Genomic DNA, 22,890 nt, shown 5'->3' on the forward strand with positions numbered 1-22,890 from the left:
GGATGTTGTAAAAGAAGAAGGAGGAGGAGGGCAGAGGAGTTGGGGAAGAAGAGGAAGAAAACGATTCTTTTTTTGTTAAACGAAAATGAGTGTTTTGAACTTGGGAAAAGAAGCATGGCTGAGTTTTAAAGCAGGAGATTTGTTAGGTTCACCATAGTTTCATTGCAAACGTTGACAAAACTATCCACTGTGACACGGGACTTGAATAATTGTTGATCAGAGCATCGATCCATTCTGGACTGTGCACTGGTCAGCCCATTGACAAATCACCCTGAAGCGGAGAATGTGAAGAAACACAAATCAAATGGCAGCATATTGCTTATAGATTTTTTTTTCAGTTGTGGGGCTTGAACTCTGGGTCTGGGCACTGTCCCTCAGCTCTTCAGCTCAAGGCAAATACTTTACCACTTTAGTCACAGTGCCACTTCCAGTTTTGTAGTGGTTTATTGGAGACAAGAGTCTCACGGTCCTTTTGGAGACAAAAGTCTCATGTCCTTCATGCCTGGGCTGGCTTTGAACCGCAATCCTCAGATCTCAGCCTCCTGAGTAGCTAGGATTACAGGTGTGAGCCACCAGCGCTGGCCTTCAAAGTCTCTTAAATCAAATTTAGATCTTTTAAAAAATCATCAATGACAAGACATACCATGTCCTATTTTTAATTAGGGGAGACCTGGCAATTAGGAACTAAAGGTGAGTTCCAGTGAGTTTAATGGTTATTGCACATAGATTTTCTTTTTACTAAAATTAGCTAGTGAAAAAAGAGAAGCTACTATAGCCTAGATCAATGGCTCAAAATTGGTTACTTTTTTTTTTTTTTGGTCAGTCGTGGGGCTTGAACTCTGGGCGAGCGCTCTACCACTTGAGCTACAGTGCCACTTCCGGTTTTCTGGTGGTTTATTGGAGATAGGAGTCTCACGGTCTCTCCTGCCCGGGCTGGCTTTGAACCGCGATCCTCAGATCTCAGCCTCCTGAGTAGCTAGGATTACAGGCGTGAGCCACCAGCGCTCGGCTAATTGGTTACTTTTTTGTCATCCAAGTTATAGGAGGAACTGACTAAGAAAATAGAAGAAATATTTTTAAAGAGTGAAAAAAGTCTTTAATATAAATATCCATTGTCCAAATTTACGGTTATCTCACATTTCTATTACTTGTAGCTGTCATTAGGATCTAAATAAAAACTTAGACATTAAAATTGCTTGTTGTATCTTTTAATTTACCAAACCTCAGATGTAAATCGAAATAGTGTTTCCCAACGCTATTCCAAGTGTGTCCAACACTTAATACTCTATACCTGTAAATGTGACTTTATTTGGAAGCATGGTCTTAGCAGAGATAGTAAAGTTAATGATGTCAATCTTATGTTATTATCTAGTCACTGCTGTCCTGATCAGAGAACTATTCAGTTCATAATCATTTACTTTGGCGCCCTAAAAGATGAACTGTCTAATAGAACTCCTGTGGAGATTGATGTGGTTTTGTTTCTGTGTTGTCTGACATGGTAGCCACTAGCTGTATATAGCTTCTGAGCACTTACTGGTGGTCAGTAAAAGCAGGAACTTTCTTAGATTTCTTAGGATATCCACTTAGGAGTATTATGGCAAAGGATCTTGGAAAAGAGAAGTGCTCCAGAGTCATATGTTAAGGAACTGTGACATGGAAACACAAAGGACAAGGAAACATGGGAGAGCCATATGTTTTACCTAATTTAAGTGAAGACTGGTGAAACTTGCTCTGAAACACTACACACACACATATACTTCAGTGGTTTCCATTAAAACTAGGAGTTAGAACCGTAGCTAATCTGGAATGTAAGCACATGGAATGAAAGAGGCTAATGAATTCCATAGACATCAGCCATCCTCCTGCTTCAGATCACAGACCAGAAGGGCTTGGTTTCCACATGTGAAATAAATGTTGAGATTACATCATGCAGCTTTAACCTATAGTTCACTTTAAACAGACCATTATTAACAAAATTATGTGTGTGTTTGTGTGTTGAGGCATGTAGTCTGAGGAAGTATAATTTCTGTGATCTGTGAAAATTCTTTGTTATGATTTCCTGAGTCTCTGTCTCTCTGTCTCTCTTTCTCTCTTAGAAATACTGTGACTACAGCAGATACCTACTTACGCTGTATTCTATTACTACTCTATGAGCAGTAGTCTGTGGCTTGTCTTATGTACCCAAATAGTAAACAATGGCAGGAAACCATTTAAATAACTGTTTACAGTTAAATCTCTGTTCATCACCCACGAGGATTTTTAGTTCTACTGTATAGAAAGAACTGTTTCTGTAACCACTTTCAGTGTGACTGCAGCAGTAAGTGACCACTGCTGTGTGATGTTGTATGAGCAAAGGTCTCACTTCACAGAACAGGCTACAGTAAGAAGACCGGTTGCTAGAAGAACTTGGCTCTCATTTTTTCTGAACTTTAGGAAATATACCAGGGCAAGGAGTGTCTTAGGGTCCACCAAGCAAAGCACTGGTAGCTTGCATCTTTAAACCTAGCTGTTCAGGAGATGGAGACCTGGAATAGCAAGGTTTGAAAACAGCTCAGGTAGAAAAGACTCTAAGACTTCATCTCCAATTAACCAGCAAAAGGCTAAGGCTGGGCTGGCATCATGGCTCAAATGGTAGAATGTCAGCTATGAGCAAAGAAAACCAAGCCAGAGTATGAGGCTCTGAGTTCAAGCGCCAGTACTGGCAAAAAGAAGAGTCAAATAGTATTGGAGACCACAGATGAATACATTTTAGAATATGGAAATCTCAGGCAGCCAAAAAAACTTCTTTTCATCTTTTGAAAACTACTATATATGCACAAAATAAAAGTTAAATGAATTATATGTTTCTTGGTATCAATGATCAAAAAATATTAGGAAATTTACTAGAATTTCTTCTGTTGATGCAACCAATGCAATGCTTTTTAAGATTTAGAGTCACCTGCAATTAAAAAATCCTTAGTTTTTCTAGAAATTTCTAATACTTTGTATTGGCCTCCAGGACATTTTTAATCTTGTATATTTCATAAAATCCATTTTCTTAAGAAACATTCATTTTATTAACAGTAGAGTAAGGACATATAAAAGTATCTTTTCCAATTTATAATTTCCCACTTTTTGCATATGCATGCACATGTCTATAAACGTCTCCAAATATTCAGACCATAGTATTTTGTTCATAGTAGTTTAGAAAATTCCACGTCATTTTATCACATTGAATTCAGGATATATTTTTCATATGTCACATTTCATAACCTCTTTAGGATTCCTGAATATTGATTAGTATATCAATTTTTATTTGTTCCAATATGTATATGCCAGGGAACATTAATAATACTCTTGGATCTATAGCTGCTTCGTGAAAAATGCATTCGGAGCTCTAACTCAGAAGTCTTCTAACATATGTCCCTCATGTGTTTTTTTTCCCCCCTGTGGTTGGTACCAGTAGCTCAAGAGCTGGATAAATATGAAGATACTTGTGTGTATGTCTTTGCACCTCTCATTACTGCATAACAAACAACAGATTGCTAGACAAGTTTTCATTTAGGATTCTAAACTGGAATGGCCTGATGTTTGGAAAGAAATATCTATAATATAGGAACTGTTAAATTCAAAGTTATCTCAATCTTCATTTCTTACCATCTGTCTACCATTTATTCATCTTATTCATTTGCATTTGAAATTGTATCTTGTTCATGCTTAGGTTGAAAGTTTTTTGTTTTGTTTTTTTAAGAAGTGCTAATTGTTCAACATGTAAAGGAACCTCATCCTTCAAAATACTTTCAAGTTTCTTTTGAGCACTACTTTTCTGGTGGCAGGAAAGCTGAATTTGGCAAACTCCTTAAAATGGAGGAAATAAATAGAAAGCTACCAAACAAAGAGACATACTGAAACTGAAAAAAAAAGTTTTAATTCAAAAATTATTCCTTCCAGCCCTCAGGATAAAGACAAATTGCAGTTAGGCAATGTAATGGAATAATTGCAAACATATTTTCTCTAAAGCCCTAAGAGACTAAATGATTTTTCCAGCAAAACGTTTTATCACAAGCAAAAGCTTTCAAATATTTGTGTGACATATGAGTCTTCCTCTGATCCTTGTTTAATGGATATTTTCAGATGGGCTGAATTTTTTTTTCTGAACTTATTTCTGTACTTTAAAAAAAAGGTTCTCCTCCTTAAAACTTTGCTTTGGGAATTGTGTGGAAGGACCACAGGTTTTTTTGTTTGTTTGTTTTTAAAGCAGGTTGTTATTTTAAACTAAGAAACAGTCTTTCACACACATAAATCTTTTTATGTTTTGTATTAATTTTGACTTCTTAAAATTCTGGCTTCCCTGGTTTTTAAAAAATTTGATTATTTATTTATATACTTGGCTCTCCTTTTACTTCTCTATTCTCTTTTTTAAAGTGTCATGTTCATCTCTTTTATCCTCATCAATTTTCAATTTCTAAAATGTAGGTTTTCCTTTTAGGGTTTTCTCTCTCTGTAATCTTTAAGTAAGTGTACAAAGGTGTTTCAATTTAATATGTCAGTTTGTGAATACAATTTATCGTGATCAATAAAACTCTTTTTATCATACCCTTCCCCATCCTCTATTCTATCTTTTCTTGGCTTTCAGTCTCTCCCTTTTCACTCTGCCAGCATCAATGACCACAGAGATGTATGGAGATCACCTCTGCAGAGATGATGTTTGACAGAATCCAGTCTCCTTTTAAATCATAACCCTTTGCATTTCTTTCTGACTGCTTAAAAATGGTCATCTAACTCTTCCCCAATCACTGTAATATATTCGAAACAAAGTTATCATACTTCCTGCAGAACATCCTGACCCTCTTGATACTTTTTTACATTCTGTTAATAACAGTGATAGGTTTCCTGACGCAGCTCACATGTCCTTCATCTGCTTCTACTCCTGTCTACCATCCCATCGACATGTCCATCCTCTCTTCTGTCTTTTTGTCAATAACTTTACTTTAGGCAGCCATTTATTTTCCCCTTGGTTAACAGATGTGGTGCCTTCGAGTCCTGTCTCTTTCCCTTCTGAAATTTACCCTGTGCATCTAAAAAGCAGCCATCCTAAAGCAATAATGTTGATTATATCAATTCTCTAAACAAAAATTCTTAAGCAGTTGCCATTTTCTGCTTGTAAAAATTTGTGTCATTGTGGCACTCAAGTATGGGATTTTAGCAAATTTATTTGGTCACAGTAATCTGCTTCTTAAGTCAAATGAGAGGTGGTGGTGTGATTGGTATTCCTAGGAAAAATTGTGATTTTATAATTCTTTGTGTTCATCAATACTATTTCTTTCATGAAGAATTTCCTGCCCATTGTCTGTCTCAACTTGTTAAGATCACACTTGGTCTTCAACTGCTACAATCATGAATGAAGCCTTCTTTTATCCTCTAGCCAGATGCGATTCCTTCTGTCGCTTTACTTTCTGCAGTATTGTGTTCATACATTTCTAGCTGTAACTACCATTCCCACTTTGCAGTTGAGATATTTGAGGGTATATTTATTTCAGTTAAACACGCCAATTATATTTGAGATAAAATGAAACCCATTGTAAGCTCTCTGGGGAACAGGGCTATTTTAAATATATCAGCTTTGGATATAGCATGAAGAAGCTAGGTGTTTTAATTATTTCTTGTTTTACTGAATTGTGACATGATTAGTATATGAATTTATACCTAAGATTTCTCAGCAGTTATTTCAGGTACCTGAAAATATGACAAGATATGAGCCCCAGAGAATACTGTTTTTCATAATCTAGAATACAAAAATGACTCACTTCATTTTTTGTAATTTTTGTGGATTGAAAAAATATATTAAGCAGGAAAAATAACTTAATTTCCTTTATGATTTATACCCAAGTATAATTTTTGCATTTGTATTCAGAAGATGGTAAAAATAGACAATTTTTTTTCCTTGCACCAGATCAACTTGCCTCAGTCTCATCTATAAATTGCCTATATATTATCTATTTGCTATGCTGGTTGTAAATCCGAATGGATTACAGCAGGAAAAGTGCACAAAACCGTGCTTACCATTGCACAAATAGCTTTAGCATTTAGCTAATATTTTTAGTATTAATAAGAAAGTCTTTTAACTCTTTCCCTTCCTGACAGTGTCTGGGGTAGCTAGAAGGCATACATCTGGAGCCATGTGCAGCTTTGCCTCAAGCCTTATCTTCACTTGTATCCACTTGCTCCTGCATATCTGGGGAAGTGAAGTGCAAGATAACTCTGCTTGTTTCTCTCTTGCACATAACAACACATCCATCGCCACTTCTGGGGGAAATGTTTTGCTTGTTATTAAATAGAAGGTTCAATACCTTTCTGCTTTGTGGCAGATGAATTTGACTCAGAATCAGTGGCTTTGATAAGATTATGAAAAAATCTAATTTTCCTGTGAAAAGGGACTGAGAATGATCTGTGTGTCATTGTATGTCAACCTGTGACACACTGCTCTAAGGAATTTTTTCTTTTTGTGCTGTGTCAGTTAATAGTTAAACGAGGGACAGAGAATCAGAGTTAGAAAATGTGTGTAACTTCTTGTCAATACATATTAGTTGTAGAAATAATTCCATCTCAGCTACAGGAGAAAGGTCCAATAAGATTCAGCAACATGGAACACATGAGTACTCTATGCCACACTCTGCTCTCAGTGGTTTAAATAGCACAGTAAACACTTTCCTAAGTGCAATGTAGTATTCTGGATTAAATTCTAATAGAGCAAAATGATACCTGTGGGAAAACTGACATCCACACATTAGTTCATTGCACTGTGCCAATTACACTATGCTCTTAGTTTTGTCCATGGTAATGTCATTGGAACTTAGAGAAAATTTGGTGAAGGGTTTCCCAGAAAAAAAAAAACTGTATTGTTTTTACAACTTTTCGTATACCTAGAATTATTCTAAAATTATTTTACTTAAAAATAACTATTCATTTATGCAACACTTAAAACAAGTTTATGACGCCAGTGTCTTTGTCAGTCCCCTCCTGTTTTTCAAGGTGAGAATACAAAGTGCGAACAGGATCTTTCCAGGGTCTCCTCTGGGTTGATAGCTTCTATCTATTCCAAGATTGCACTCCCACCTGATACACATTCCTTCATCTCTTAATTTGACTCATCAGAAAGTCACACAGAGGGCATAATTGGTAACCCCATCTTCTGAGGCTCTGCTTACATTGTCAATGGTCACATACTTTTTGTTGCAGTCATATTTCCTAAGAAGCACAGACTGGGTAGTACTGATTTCCTGACTTCATAATGTCACATGATTAATTTACTACCATCACTATAAATCCAAAATTGGGTGCATTTAAATTGGCTATCTTGATCACACCTTACATTCCTTAATCCTTGACTAAGATGTTAAATTCTGTAGTCATTTGGGAGCAAGCTATTGTCATAGCTGCTTGGATGGGTGCACCCCCCACCCCTTTTATTTTGAGTCAGATCTGCACAAAGATCGCATTTTGATACTTTCCCTTAAGTTGTTTACATAAAAAATATATTTTGGAAAGAATAGAAAAAATATGCAAAGAAAACTATAGTAAAGCAAAAAACTCTCCAGGAAAAGGTAAATAAAAAAAAATCAGCCATAAACTCTGAAGATTAGGACCAGTGCTTAAAGCTCAGGGGTAGTTAATATTTTCCAATGTTATTGTACACAGCAGTCACAAACCTCTTTATTCTTTAATGGGGATTTCTAGCCCTTTTCTTACACTCTTGACAACTTTATGTCTGGTCTACACAGCTGTAACTGTGACCACAGGCCACCTCTTTTTCTCATTATATCATCTAGCTATTTGTAACCATAATCTTTATTTTTCTTTAACTTCAACCAGCACTGTAGGAAAAAGAAACCTAGCCCTCTTATTTAGTTCAACATGACAGCTGAAAATATGTAGGGAGACCCAAAAGGAAAGGATTGTCTTTTTTTTCTTTACTCTTTGATGTTATTATTTCAAAGCACATTTGTGTTTTTTTTCCTTGGTTTTGTTTTACATTTTATTCAACCAATGAATTTTCCAAGGTTTTAGATGTAGTGAGAAGAATGAAATTATTTGGGTTAAAAAATCAGTATGGGAGTTCAAATTTTGATTTACCTAAGAATAGTAAAACATTTGTGCTTAAATGTAGATTATTGATTAACACACTTGACAGATTGCTGTTAGTCTCATTATTTTATCTGGAAACATATATTCTCACCTAAAAATATGATGAAAGCAGGTAGTTATTGTAACCCTTATGATATTCTACTTATCCATGATAAATACATTTCCTAATGTGCTTTTGATTTATTCTCTTTCTCTGCTGTGTGTGTGTGTGTGTGTGTGTGTGTGTGTGTGTGTGTGTATGAATGTGCACACACATGTGCGGGCACTGGTCCTGGTGCTTAAACCCCTGAGCTTCTTTTGTTTAACCACTTGAACCACAGCTCCACTTCTGGCTTTTTAGTAGTTTTATTGGAGATAATAGTCTCACAGTCTTGGATGCAGAGGCTGGTTTTGATCCACAGTCCTTATAGCTTAGCCTGCTGAGTAGCTAAGATTATAGGAATGAGCCACTGACACCTGGATAAATTGTTTTTGATCTATTCTTTCTGTACAGATTGTATAACTCCTAAAATTGGATATTTTAAAAATTATATTTTCCTTTTAGAGAAATGTGTCTTAGATGACTTTAATTAAAACAGGAGTGGGGAGGAGGATTTGGTGGGGAGGGGAGGAAGGGAGGAGGATTGGGTGGGGGGAAAGGGGAGGATGGGAAGGGATGGGAAGAGGAAACAAAGGAGGAGGCTACAATGTTTGATAAGAAATGTACTCATGATCTTGCCCATGTAATTGTAACCCCTCTGTACAATATTTTCACAATAAAAAAGAATATAAAAAATTAAAAAACAAGAATAAAATTATGTGGAGATTCATCGGAAATCAACCCAAATTAAAAGTAATATATAAAGAAAAATTCAAATAGTGGCAGAACAAACCTGTTCGGAGTTTGGTGAGAGATTTGTGGTGCTGATGCCAATTCTGTTGCCATAGCATGAAGAGTCCTTGGCATCTATTCTTTCTTCCTCTCTCCCACCACTTTCCTTATCTTTAGCTCCTTCTTCTATTACTTTTTTTTAATTGTGAACATACTGTACAGAGGGGTTACAATTACATGGGCAAGATAATGAGTACATTTCTTATCAAGCATTGTAGCCTCCTCCTTTGTTTCCCCTTCCCATCCCATCCTCTCCCCCCCCCCCTTCTTCTATTTATTTCTATACACACAAGCTAAAGTGGAGAACAGAGAATGCTAGTTTATTTCCATTTCTTTGTTCTGTATTAAAAGAAAAATTTGTCTGACAACAACAGGGTTAAAGATGTCGGACATGATCCAATTAAATTTTTAATTTTTGTTTGTTTTTGTGCAGAATAATGCTACTACTGGTTTGCCCAAGAACATGAAAACTTACTGGCTGCAAATTTGAATAAAATATCAGTGTTTTAAATCATTTAAATAGGGATACAGACGGACCCATTGCAACAATGAGATGTACAAGTCCTTATGTCCAAAACAAACTTTACAACTTTGGTGTGTGGGGGGGGGAGGAGGATTGGGTGAGGGGATGGGGGGAAGATGGGAAGGGATGGGAAGGGGAAACAAAGGAGGAGACTACAATGCTTGATAAGAAATGTACTCATTATCTTGCCTATGTAATTGTAACCCCTCTGTACAGTATTTTCACAATAAATAAAAAAAGATAAATAAAAAATCAATATTTTGTGTCCTTTTTTTGTTTTAATACAGAACAAAGAAAAGGGAAATAAACTAGCCTTCCCTGTTTTCCACTTTCGTTTGTGTGGTTAGAAATGGAAGAAGGGAACCAAGGTAAAGGAAAATGACAGGAGAGAGGAAGAAAGAATAGATGGCAAGGACTCTTTGCATATTGCATATTTTTCTCTCTCTCAACACTTAGTACAATATTTGGTATAGTCTGTCCTTAACAGACCAGTTAACATGCATATACACATTTGTCAACACTTATCATCCTCGTTCACACTTGAGTGAAACAATGTAGCGAAAGCATTAGTTTACTTTTCCAGAGGCTTATTTCATTTGCGTTGCTAAGTGTAAGATATGTGCCCATAACAACCTACCTCCCACTTGACTCTTCTAAGGCCAACCCATTTTTCACAGCCAATCCTGACCTTCACTTCTTCCACCAAATGCCACTGGTTCGTCTTGGCTATGACCTGCTTTTCCATTCTTATTTCCTTCTTGTCCTTGATACTTTAATGCCAATTTCTTGGCCTATAATTTGAGTACCTGTTATGAATTGCAGTGTACAAACATAAAATATACATAATAGTTTATCTGATGAGATGTTGCATTTTGTCAATACAGTAGCTTTACCATTTGTTAATGAGTATTCTCTGAAAGTGGAAGATGTCTGTATATCATGGCTGATAGCTCTAAGCCTTTTATGCACAGGAACATTTTTTTTTAAAGAAAAGGTGCTCTACTTATTTACACATATGCTAATTTAGGATTATTTAAAGGTCTTGTTCAAAAGCATTATCTGTTTTGACTCATTTCAAAATTATTTTGTAACATTTGGTGGACAGCATGACTCCAGCATTCTGTCAGTAGTTGTCTAACAGGAAAACCAGAACTAGAAAAAGGAGACCTTTATATCCTGTGCATTTAGAAGGTGTTAGTGAGCATTTGGGCAGAGCTAAGCTGTTAGGGTGGTGCGTTAATCTGATAAGGAGCCATTGCTTCACAAGACAAACAAGAGTGCATCAAGTGAATGACGTTTTTGTTTCTGGCATATCCCTTAAAGATGACAGATTAATCGCAGTCTCAAGGATAGATTAATGGCTCAATTCCTGATAAATTGAAATGGAAGCATTTTTTAGATTTGGATAGAATTCGGTTTCCTATTTTGTGGTTCATCCTCAATTGAGTGCAAATAACTAGAGCGAATAACGGTGCATCTGAGATATGCCTAGAAAATAAAGGAGAAAGGGCACTATAAATACAGTTTCAGAGATAATAGCATCATCACAAAAAGGGCCTTTAGATGTGGTATTTATGGCTTTCTGTAGATTAGCAGCTGTGGAAATACTGCCCAGTAAAAAGGATCTCAAATTTAGATTAGAATATGCAAGCAGTAAACAAACAGTCATTACATTTTGTAGCATAAGAGAGTTACATTTTCAACCCTTCCATTGCAGGTTAATAACTTGAACAGGAATGACCCCACACAGGAGAGTTAATATATTTTCCAAGCATTTCATTCAGAATGTTACTATGATCTATGGAAAGCAAAGTAAATAGTTCTGTCAGTATGCTTGCCTTAAAATGCCCACAAATATGATAGAGTGTTACTCTTTATGCCCCAAACTAGGTTATGTATCTAGAGAACTTCAAAAATCACATAAGCAGTATATTTTCAGAATTACGTTTCTATCACACTGCCTTTGTTAAAGAAGAGAGAAAAGAAACACCACTTCTTATATGAAAATAAACTGATTACTCTTGTCTACAAAGGCAAGAGAATAGAAGCAGACTGAATCATACATCTGCATTCCATGCAGTCTACTGTGTTATCAAATTAGCTGAGAAGAGCTCCCTAGCTATTTGCCCACATTTCCTAGTCAGCATCATTTGTTTTTTTTTCAAATTCTACCTTTGACTAAGGTCTTAGAATTCTTAAGATAAGCTGCAAAGAGTCAAGTACAAGCCTATGAGAAGGAAAGAGCAAACAACTTCAGGTATTTTTAGTATTCCTAATCTGAGATTACATAATGTTTTGAGCCAAAGATCTCTAAATACTCATTCCACACATAGTTAGATATTTTATATATCAGGTGAGAGGTAAATGGATATGAAGAAGGATAAAAGAGACCATTGACTTTAGTTACACATTTCCCCAATTAAAGAACAGGTTTTTTGTTTTGTTTTGTTTTTGTTTTGTCAGTCATGGGGCTTGAACTCTGGGCTTGGGCGCTGTCCCTACGCTCTTCAGCTCAAGGTGAGTGCCCTACTGCTTGAGCCACAGCGCTACTTCTGGTTTTCTAGTGGTTTATTGGAGGTAAGAGTCTCATGAACTTTTCTGCCAGGTGCTGGCTTTGAACTGTGATCCTCAGATCTCAGCCTCCTGAGTAGCTAGGATTACAGGCATGAGCCACCAGTGCCTGGTTAAGAATAGTTTTTTTAATGTCTATAAATACTGACTTTAGTCTTTCACAAGCACAGTGAATAGCAAATGCTATTATTTCCAGTATCATTTGACACAGATTTTCCTACTGAATGCTACACGTTTGTAGTGGGGATCTTATAAATGGCACAGTCCTTTGTACAGAGGAAATAGGAGAGAAATGATCTCTGTGGCTCTTGGCATCCACAATTCTCTTCCAGTGATTTTCCATGGATGGAATTTTTCTTCTTCTTTTTTTCTCTTTCTGAGATGGGAATTGAACTGGTACTCAGTAGCTGACACTTCCCATCTTTGGCAGGCTCCTTATCACCTGAGCCATGCCCCAACCCCAGGAGTTTTTCTTGATTTTTATTTCCAATATCCAACTCATATACAATAATCCCTTCCTTATCTTGGGAGTTGATTTTCAAGATGCCTCATGGATGCTTGAGACCATGAATAGCAACTCTGAATGCCAAATAAACTAGGTTTTTTTATTGCCTTATGTATTTCTGATAGGCACAAAAAAGATTTAAAAACAAACACTAATAAAACCAAAACCATTGTGTTAAACTATAATAAAAATTACATGAAAGTAATACTTCTCAAATTACAGTTTTGGTTATTATTTTTGAGATCACATGGGTTTTTTGTTCTTTGCACTGTACTTGGCTCTGTCATAAATCCCACAGTGTGCGCACATCGGGATGAATGAGTCAATCTATGTATTGTGTCTTTGTGCCTCACTGAACTTATTATTAACATAGATTTGAGAGAATTTCCTCTTGAAAAACTTAGACAAAAAGACTTACTCTAGATAGTCTATCAGAAGTGGGGCAGCACATTCTTTATTAGCAGATACAGCTTTTCCAGTAATTATTATTATTTTTGTCGGTCATGGGGCTTGAACTCTGGGCTTGGGTGCTGTGCCTGCACGTTTCAGCTCAAGGCCAGTACTCTACCACTTGAGCCGCAGTGCCAGTTCTGGTTTTCAAGTGGTTAATTGGAGATAAGAGTCTCACAGACTTTCCTGTCTGAGCCAGCTTTGAACCATGATCCTCAGATCTCAGCCTCCTGAGTAACTAGACTTACAGGTGTGAGCCAGTAGTTTTTATATTTTTAAGTTCATACTTTTTTTTTTTTTACTAAATTGTTAAGCTCTCCTCCTTCTTCTCCTCCTCCTCCTCCTCCTCCTCCTCCTCCTCCTCCTCCTCCTCCTCCTCCTCCTCCTCCTCCTCCTCCTCCTCCTCCTCCTCCTCCTCCTCCTCCTCCTCCTCCTCCTCCTCCTCCTCCTCCTCCTCCTCCTCCTCCTCCTCCTCCCCCCCCTCCTCCCCCTCCCCCTCCTCCTCCTCCTTGTAAATGTAGTGAGGTCATTTGTTTCAGAAAGTTCCTTGCTGAAGTCTTCAAGCAGGTTTCATATGGTCTGGTTGCTAAGAGTCAGATCATGATTTCTCTTCAGGTCTTTCACAAGAAATTTAATACCTTTTCCATTTTCACTAAGCACCTACTGAAGTCAGAACTTTGTAAAGTCAACATACATTCCTTTTTCTTCATGATTTCGTGGATAAAGAACTCATTCTCCCTCTATGTGAGTTTTAGCAAAGTCAATCTATGTTTCTTGTGTGTGTGTGGGGGTGGGGGGTGTTCTCTATTTTGTTGCAGTTGTTGGTTTTTTTTTTTTTTTTTTTTACTTTCCTTAGAAAGTCAAGAACTTTCACTTTTTCACAATGTCTCCTCTTTAGCATATCTGAATTGCTAACATCACCATTCTTACACATTGCAGACCTTATAAAGTAAACTAGTGATGATTGCTGCAGAGATTTGATAACTGACCTGGCTAAGTGAGTAATAGGCAGGGGGTATATACAGCTGGGTGTCCTGGACAAAGAAGCAATTCACATCCCAGCTGAAACGTGGCTGAATGGTGCAAAATATCACCATGCCATTCTAAATGTCACATAATTTCAAACTTATGTGTTATTTATTTCTGGAATTCTCCATTTAATATTTTCAGACTGTGATTTCAGTTACCACAGGTAACTAAAAACAAGGAAAACAAAATTTTATGTAAAGAGGAGCCTCTGTATATCTATAAATTATTGTAATATTTATTATATAAGGCAATGATACTTCTAATTTCAGTTTCTGCTAATATTTTGCTTGAATATAATTTACATGATATGTCTCCCTAACTTAGGATAACCAATGTGGTAGCTCAAAGTTGAGTTCTATAACTTCATTTTTTCTTATTTCTAGATATATGGTTTAATAGTAACACAAAGATCGTGTATCATTTGAAAATATTAGGATACAACTAGGTTTGAAGATACACAAAAAATAATATTATTCAGAAAGTTAGTAAGAAAAAAAATGAAACCTTTTGGGTAATTTGATGTAATTCTTTTTATGCAAGACCTTAAGAAAATATGAAGTTAGTAAGTTTTGGCACATCCGTTCTTTATTTTACTAAGCTTGTTATTCAAGACATGTGAGTTAATGGGAATATGATGAAGAATTAGTAAATATTAAAACTTGGAAGAAGTTTTTACAAATCTTCAACTTACTTTAAGAAGGAAAGACATAAATACAGAAAGAGAGAGAGAGAGAAAGGATGGAAGGAAGAAAGGAAAAAGGAAGTTAAAGGAAGAAAAAAAGTAAGGAAATAAGAAATTAGATTGTGTAATGTGTGTTGTTTATGACTTGAGGAACAAAAGCTAGAATTTATGTGTCAGGTATAGAGATTAGAAACGCATCGGTAGGATGATCCCAAGTGTGTTCTTCCAAAACACTGAGTATAACAGATATTGTGATGAAACCAAGATATTCTTCTTGAAAACTTGTACTCTCTGACAAACAAGGTTGATTGAAAAAAGCATATAAACATAACCCAGGCCTTAAGACATATTTGGTCTTCCTTACTAGGTGAGCTGATCAGAGTTGGTGTGACCAGAACAACAACTTGGAAGAAACAGAATATATTGTGCTGAACAAAGTAGCAATTTAGGAGCTAAGTTTAGGATTAACCCAACTCAGTCTTCCTACAAGCTAGTTTTTCTTATCAAATTGGCGTTTTCAGCTGACAAAAGAGGGAAGAGAAACTCCCTGCCCTGCTTACGTGATGTGCATATATTGATTAGGTACACTGGAGCTAGATGCTCTTTCAGTCATCTACAGAGACTTTGGGGAAGTGTTGGGAATGAGAGCTGATTTTTGACTGTTACTATGGCTCACAAAATATATGAAGGTCTCAATTTTACTCCATTGACATATAAGCTCATACTTCAGTTAAGAATCTTACTTCTCATGTGTGCAGAAATATTGTTTCTGTTTCGTCTGGCTACGTGGGTTTTGCACCTGTTTGTTCTTAAATTACATGGAAAAATGAAAACTCCCTAATATTTACTTTTTAGTCACCCTAGCTGATCCCACTTTTCAAGGAAAGTATAAATTATCATGGTTGTGAAACTGGCAGACTGATGCAGTCTGAATGCTTGGCTTTCCTTGTACTGAGTAAAAATGAGAGAAAAAGAGAGAGAGAGACAGACAGACAGAGACAGAGAGAGACAAGGAGACAGACAGAGAGAGAGCAAGGGAGAGGGAGAGGGAGAGAGAGAGGGGAAAATTGAGGAAAAATATGACTTTCATTTGGGAACATGGTAGAAATTTTAAAATTCCCCCAGAAGTAGAAGAAATCCAAACCTACAACAACACATCCCTTTGATGGCTTTCTAAGGCTTTATTTTCAGCCTTGAAAGTATTCATCTAATGTCTCCTGCCAGAACTTGTCATACACTCCCAAGGCTGAAGCTAGCACCTGTGAGAAGCAAAGCTATGATGACTAGAGCACTCAGATTCTGGGTGGAAATAAATAACCTATTGGCCCATGGCAATTGTGTCAGGAAAAGAACACAGAAAGCAGCTTAGCAGTACGTTGAGGTCACAGTGCTGCTTGGACCTTTCCATTCAACCACTCCAACTGGACTGTAAAAGTACATAGTGTAGTGGTCTTCCTCCTCCTCCTCCTCCTCTTCGTCGTCGTCCTCCTCCTCCTCCTTCATTCTCTTTGTGCAGGCGTGGGACTTGAACTCAGGGCCTGGGTTCTGTCCCTGAGATTTTCTTCTCTAGGGTACTGTTCTACCACTTGACTCACAGCTTTAAAACAGAGCAGACTCTCCCTATGCAGCCAGAAAAAAACTGTGGTTTACAACCTGTGATAAATCATGACTCCAAACAAGCTTACCAATGTTCTTTTTAAAAGTTGTTTTTTTTTTCTTACTAGATTATTTATGTTTCTGACTTTTAATGTTGAAAGTATTTTTTGAGCCCAATCTAAAATGGGGGGGGGGGGGAAGTAGGATGGCATAGTGTTTTTCTTAAAAACAACAATTTAATTGCAGAAAATAATTTTTAAAGTATTTAAAAATATCTGGATATTGTTCTAAGGATACAGAAAATGGAGACACACTCATTCAAGAAAGTCTACTAAATCTTGATAATGACAGTAGAATCTGTGGCATTTGAATCCTAACACACTGCCTCTTCTCTTCCTTCTGAGCTGCCCCAGGCCTGTAGTCTGGGATGGAAGGGAGAGTTTTACTTCTTCCCTCCCTCTCTCTCTCTCTCTCCCTCTCTCTTTCCCCCTGTCTTTCTCTGAGTGTCTCTCTGGGTCTCTGTCTGTCTGTCTGTCTGTCTCTCCTTGTGCCAGCACTGGGGCTTGAACTCAGGGTCTTACGCTCTCATTTGCCTTTTTCACTACTTGTTCTACTACTTGAGCCACATTTTTGCCTTTTTCTGATTAATTAGAGATAAGAGCCTCACAGACTTTTCTGCCTAGTTTGGCTTTGAACCATGATCCTCAGATTTCAGCCTCCAGAGAAGCTAGGATTATAAGCGCCAGCCACTCTACTGCACCCAACCTCAATCCTTTTTTGATGAGAGAAAGTCTTCAGAAGCCATTGTGGGCAGCTCAGTTTTCTTGTGTTTCTTAGCACCATGATGTAGCTTTACTAGAGGCAAGCAAGCATAACTGAGAAAAAAACATTTCCTTTTTCTCCTGACTCAAGCCTCATTAGTAGGAGCTCTACCCTGGCATGGTATGCCCATCATACCACAGAGCCCTGATAGTTCCAGTTCCAGCTCAGCTAAATTGCAGAGACAATCCCAGTGGGAGGGGGTGCTCATGATAAGGCCAAGAAGACCGGGGACAACCATGCCATTCTCCCGTAAGTGTCCCCCACACGGAGTTATGAAACAAGTGCCATTCTTAGGAACAGAGACCTCTCTCTGCCAGTAGGTCGTGCAATGACATAGACATAGATTTAACCCAGAAAGAGTGGTAACCCTTAAGAACAAAATGCTCCATCACCCTGTCTGAGGAAAATGACTTCTTGTGGGGTTAAGTATGAAGAATCCCATGCCATAAAGGTGTGTGTCAAGCAGAATGGTGATCTGGTTGTAATTCAAAAGACTCTCATAGATCCATGACACAAGTGGAGATAAACAAAATGTCAGAGCAGTCAGAATTCAAACAGAACAACCCCAAAGAGTTGTGAGATTGGAGTCATTCCTGCTGGTAGGGAAAGCTGGGTGCACGCCCTGGCATCACTCTGTGCATCACAAAGGAATTGAGTGATGAGGGAAACCAGATGTCTCACAAACACGAGGGGCATACGCATGAGCTCGCCAACCACTGATTGAATTAGAAGCTTTTACTACCTTGGAGCAATACCTAACCTTAAAAATAAAATTACATATGTCCTCTGCAATGTGGATGACTATGTACGTGTGCCTAATTGTGTCTTCTCAGGAATTAGCAGAGAGGTAAAATGAAAGCTATTAATCCCTGATTGAAAAACCAGAAGAGAACAAATTCAGCTGTGATAATGATCTCCAAGACACACACACACACACACACACACACACACACACACACACACACACACACACACACACACACACACTTGCAATGGGAAGGTGTAAAAATCTAACTGGCTGAAGGGAGTGAAGCACTACCTTTATTGGTAGGTAGCTTATGCTGTGCCAGAGGCAGCCTGGAGGGAATCAGACTAAACAACAGAAGGAATACTTGGGGCACCTGAGGCTGCACTAGGAGAAAATAGACTCTCACAGAATCAGTTCAGCCAACTCACGAAAAGGCATACGTCAAGCACAAAGTAAACTGTAGCCTGTGTACCCCACCATCTTCAACAGTTCTCTCACATCTCATAAATCCTGACTAGTTTATTGGTCAGTCCTGTGGCTAAAGGTTGTGACACAGGCTAACAACATAACAAAGACCATCGGAATTGAGTAGAGTCACTCTTACCCCATCATTTAACAAGAGAACCGAAAAGAGTGGTTCCCCAGAGGAACACTGGAGTGTTATTTTACTATGGGACATGGGACAATAGTAAGGAGAAAGACACCAAGGGTTCACGATGATCTCTTCTAGCCTCATCTTTGAGGAAGAATCTCAAGGAGATGGACAATTTATCTCTTAGCAGAGACAATTAAAAGATTTGTGAGATGTGAGAAAATAGTGGAAGATGTTGGTGAGTGGGAAAATGGTGTTTGTTATTGTTTTGTTTTGTTTTCCCTGACAGGCAGAGGACAACTCAATGAAGATAAAATGGAAAAAGCTGTATGATCTATGTGAGCTATGTGATCCAGGAAAGCAGAGACCCACCAGTTGTGAAAGCTGGTTATGACATCATTACTACACATTCTAGAACCCAGAGATGGAAAAACAAACAAACATTTGAGCCACTAAATAAAATTTTAACTGTGATTACATATTATTTATACATATGCATATATATCAAATTCTGTATATACATATTATATATATATGAATTTTTACTAATGAATAAATTCAATTTATGTTTGTAAACTCATTGAGTTTTTCTATTACTGATGACACAGTCAGAGAAATGTTGCTGAGCTGATAGAGCAATAAATACTTATTCATCCCAAAGCACAATTGTCTTTCTATACATAGTGGTTTTGACCATGAAGAAACCTCATCACTTACAAAAGGAGTGTGCATGTGTGTGTGTGTGTGTGTGTGTGTGTGTGTGTGTGTGTGTTTTCAGTTAGTGATGAGATTCTGTGTGATTGGGAAATACACAGAGGTGTAGACGTGGGTAGAGTGAGCCTTGTAACAAACAGAGAAGAGGACTTTGCTATTTAGATCACAGACAGAATTCCACACTGCAGACCAGCAATTTATTTGATGCCATACTTCACAGTTTTACCCTGTGAGTTTCTTGGATCTTACACAAGTCTACTTTGAAGATTTAAGCCATGACTCCCAAGAATGCCCTCTAACATCTTTAAAAGAACAAGAATCCTCAGTGTTGGCATGCTGCCCTCTTTGTTCTCACGGGGTCCTCCTTGGTAGGGGGTCAACAATGTGTGCTAAACACTATACATGGCAGATGCCTGCAATTCTTCTCAGTTTTCTACTAAGCCAAGATGAATTCCATTCAAAGGAGTAAAAAATAATACTTACATACTTGTAGTCCATAAGTTAAGCTATAGTTGTTGTTTTTGTTCTTTTTTTCTAATATTCCTGTCATACCTCTGTGGTGTTTCCTATCGCATTAATCCCTACCCACAAATCCTTTCCACCTTTACTTCCAACATGGGAAGACACTGGCTCACTCTCTCTTGTGTTTCTTCCTTTCAACACATCATGAAAAAAAGAGTTAGTGTCAGGTACTATTTTGTTTATTTTTTCTTCTTGTTCTTGTTTTGAAAGACCATATGTTTACGTGTAATTTTTCAAAGAATGTGCACTTTTATTATTTCAGATCTGACTATCTGATTCAGATTAGGGTCTTAGCGGGTACCTACACAGTTTGAATATAAAGTGTTGGAAACTGTTTACTTGATCTTATTGAAGGGTTCCGTTGGCCCACAGACTCACCAAATATGTCTTTTTCGTGATTGAATGACCTGGATTGCCTCTGTGTATATAAAATTTCCTCTTTTTTTCACTTGCTTAGTCTTTAATATGTAAAGTTACAAGTATGACTCTGATGATCCACTGAAAATATTCCCTGAAAGTTACCATTCATAAACATAGAATCTAGTCTCAAATCTTATTCTTCATGCATGTATAATTGCCCTTTAGAATAAAAAATACTTTCCTTTATTTCTCTTAATCTTTTTCACTAATTCAAAATCCTAGTTTTTTTTTAAATTTAAAACATTTTTTCTTACATGAGATGTTTGTTTTCTTCTTATATTCCAAATCACATTCACTATCATCTTTGCTACTCTGCCTCCTTTTAATTTTGCTGTTCATTATCCAGTTCCAAAACTGGACAGTCAATTCCAGGTGTAATTTCCAAATCTCTGCAGGACAGATCCAGCTATCAGGCCTATTAGAGGCAAATCCCAAATGTTCAACATCTGCTCAAGCCCTTGTAAGAACTGCTTGTATTAAGCTGCTCTTATCTAGTCTCTCCATTTCTTGCACACAGACAGGTGAATTCTTTAGAGCAGAGCTCTGTTCTTTCAAACCTTCACTCAAACTATCAGGTATAGTCTTTATATATATATGTATAGGTATATATATATATATAGAGAGAGAGAGAGAGAGAGGTATATATATAGTATATATATTATTGTAAAGATACAGTATAGAGGGGTTGCAGTTACATGATGAGTCCATTTCCGATCGAGCATTGTTAACCCTCTTTGTTTTTCCCCTACAGTCCCTTTCCTCACCTCCTCAACTCCTCCTTCCCCCCAACCTGGCCCCGCAAAGTTGTAAAATTCATTTTCAACATGATGTCTTGTACATCTCATTGTTACAATGGGTCAACCTGTATCCTTATTTCAGCATTTGGTTATTTCCCTTCCCCTCCTCAAATTAGAAAAATGTATAGACAAGATGCAGGACAACAGAATCAAATAAAGTGACAACAGGGATTATACCATAGGGGAAGAACATACAAAAAAAATCACATAGTACATTATAAATGCATTGAAAAGAACATCAAGAAAGATAAAATCTCTTGTGTCCCTATCTTGGGGTTCATTTCGCTTAGCATCAGGTTATATGGTCATACGTACATAGCTTTTGAACTCTTCTGCTTGTCCTAGACATATACTAGTTATTGCAGATAAGGGAAACCATGGGACTTGTTTCTTTGGGTCTGGCTTACTTCACCTAATATAATTTTTTCCAAGTCTTTCCATTTCCTAACAAATGAGGCAGTGTCATCCTAGGGTTCCTTGACACAGGCCGAAAATTTCGTAATAAAGATCCAGAAACACAACAAATCAAAGAAAGTTTTAACAAATGGGATTGCACGAAACTACAGAGCTTCTGCATGGTAAGCGACATAGCTAGCAAGATCAATAGAAAGCCCATGGATTGGGAGAAAAATCTTCACTAGCCATGCAATGGACAAGAATCTCATATCTAAAATATACTTAGAACTCAAAAAATTAAATCCAACAACAAATCCTCAAAGAAACAAACACCCGATTAATAAGTGGGCTGAAGACTTAAAGAGAGACTTCTTGCATCAGGTGTACTCTTAACAAAATTTCCTAACACAGTCTTTAAGAATCTCTACTTTTTCATCTTTACTGCATGCTACTACTCTGCCTGAAGAACGAGGATGTTTCAATATCCTGTAATTGTCTTCAAATTGAGTGTGTCTTTAAGCCCAAATTAATTTCCCTCCATCTCTAGCCTCCAAAGGTCAACTGTAATGCTACAGAATATCCACATCTTCAGAATCCCTCCTTTCCCTTCTTCCCTCTTTCCTCTGCCTTGTCACTGAAAATGCTCCTCCTCTTCTTGTCTTGTATTGAACATCACCTTGCATCGGCAACATTTGTGTAGTTGGTTTCTTGCCAAGAATGTCGTAAGTTCACATTACTGTCAATTTGTGCTACTTAATTTTCTATTTTCTGTCATGATCAGTGAAGCATTTGCTAATTCTATGCTAATTCGTGAGGGTATGGAGCAATTTTCAGTACTTTATAACTATATTTTCTTTCTTTCTTTTTTTTTTTTTCCTCTGTGCAACCCCCTTCAGTGCCAGTAGCCCACAGATCGAGGCCGGGCAATGGTTCGGGACCACAGTTTGCTCTGGCATGGGACACTATGAAAGGCTATAACTACATTTTCTTCAAAGATAATTTCCTATGTGGTAGAATTTTCTCTTTAAGGAGCTACTAATAATGTGACATTATGTAACATGAAACTGAATTCATAAAGAAAATAGAAAGTAGATACTCTCCCAATATCTCTTGTGAAGACACAGATGATTTTGCAGACTGCCTTGGTCACTAACAGCTATGGTCAGAACTCATAACCTCTGTAAGTCTGTTGTTTGTGTTGTTGTTTTTTTTTGAGAATAACGCTATTGATGTTATAAGAAATAAAAAACTAAGTCATAATTTGAGGGAGAGAACAATCTTCAGCTATATTTTATATTTTTTTAGGTTCTTCACTAAGCAATGAGTCCTAAGAGTTTAGCTTAAAACTTTCTACTTTGCTTCCTTCTCATCTAATCAAGAAAAGAAAGTTGTTCATACCACTGAAGGAAAGAATGGGTCAGTGTGAAAGGTAAGAGTCCTTAGGTTAGGAAAAAAAATAATAATGAAATGCTCATGTGCATGGACGTGCACTCATACCCTGATAGTCTCATATTCAACATGTGAATGT

General features: G+C 37.2%; 1 non-coding gene across 1 annotated transcript; it reads right to left on the reverse strand.

The window, feature by feature from the left end:
- Positions 1-22,238: 22,238 nt before the first annotated feature.
- On the reverse strand, positions 22,239-22,371 carry LOC122103518. Its single transcript, XR_006146772.1, has one exon. It is a non-coding gene; the product is annotated as a small nucleolar RNA SNORA42/SNORA80 family (small nucleolar RNA).
- Positions 22,372-22,890: the final 519 nt, after the last annotated feature.

This window comes from Dipodomys spectabilis, unplaced genomic scaffold, assembly GCF_019054845.1.
Source record: "Dipodomys spectabilis isolate Male_0828 unplaced genomic scaffold, ASM1905484v1 ptg000001l, whole genome shotgun sequence".
Classification (NCBI taxonomy): Eukaryota; Metazoa; Chordata; class Mammalia; order Rodentia; family Heteromyidae; genus Dipodomys; species Dipodomys spectabilis.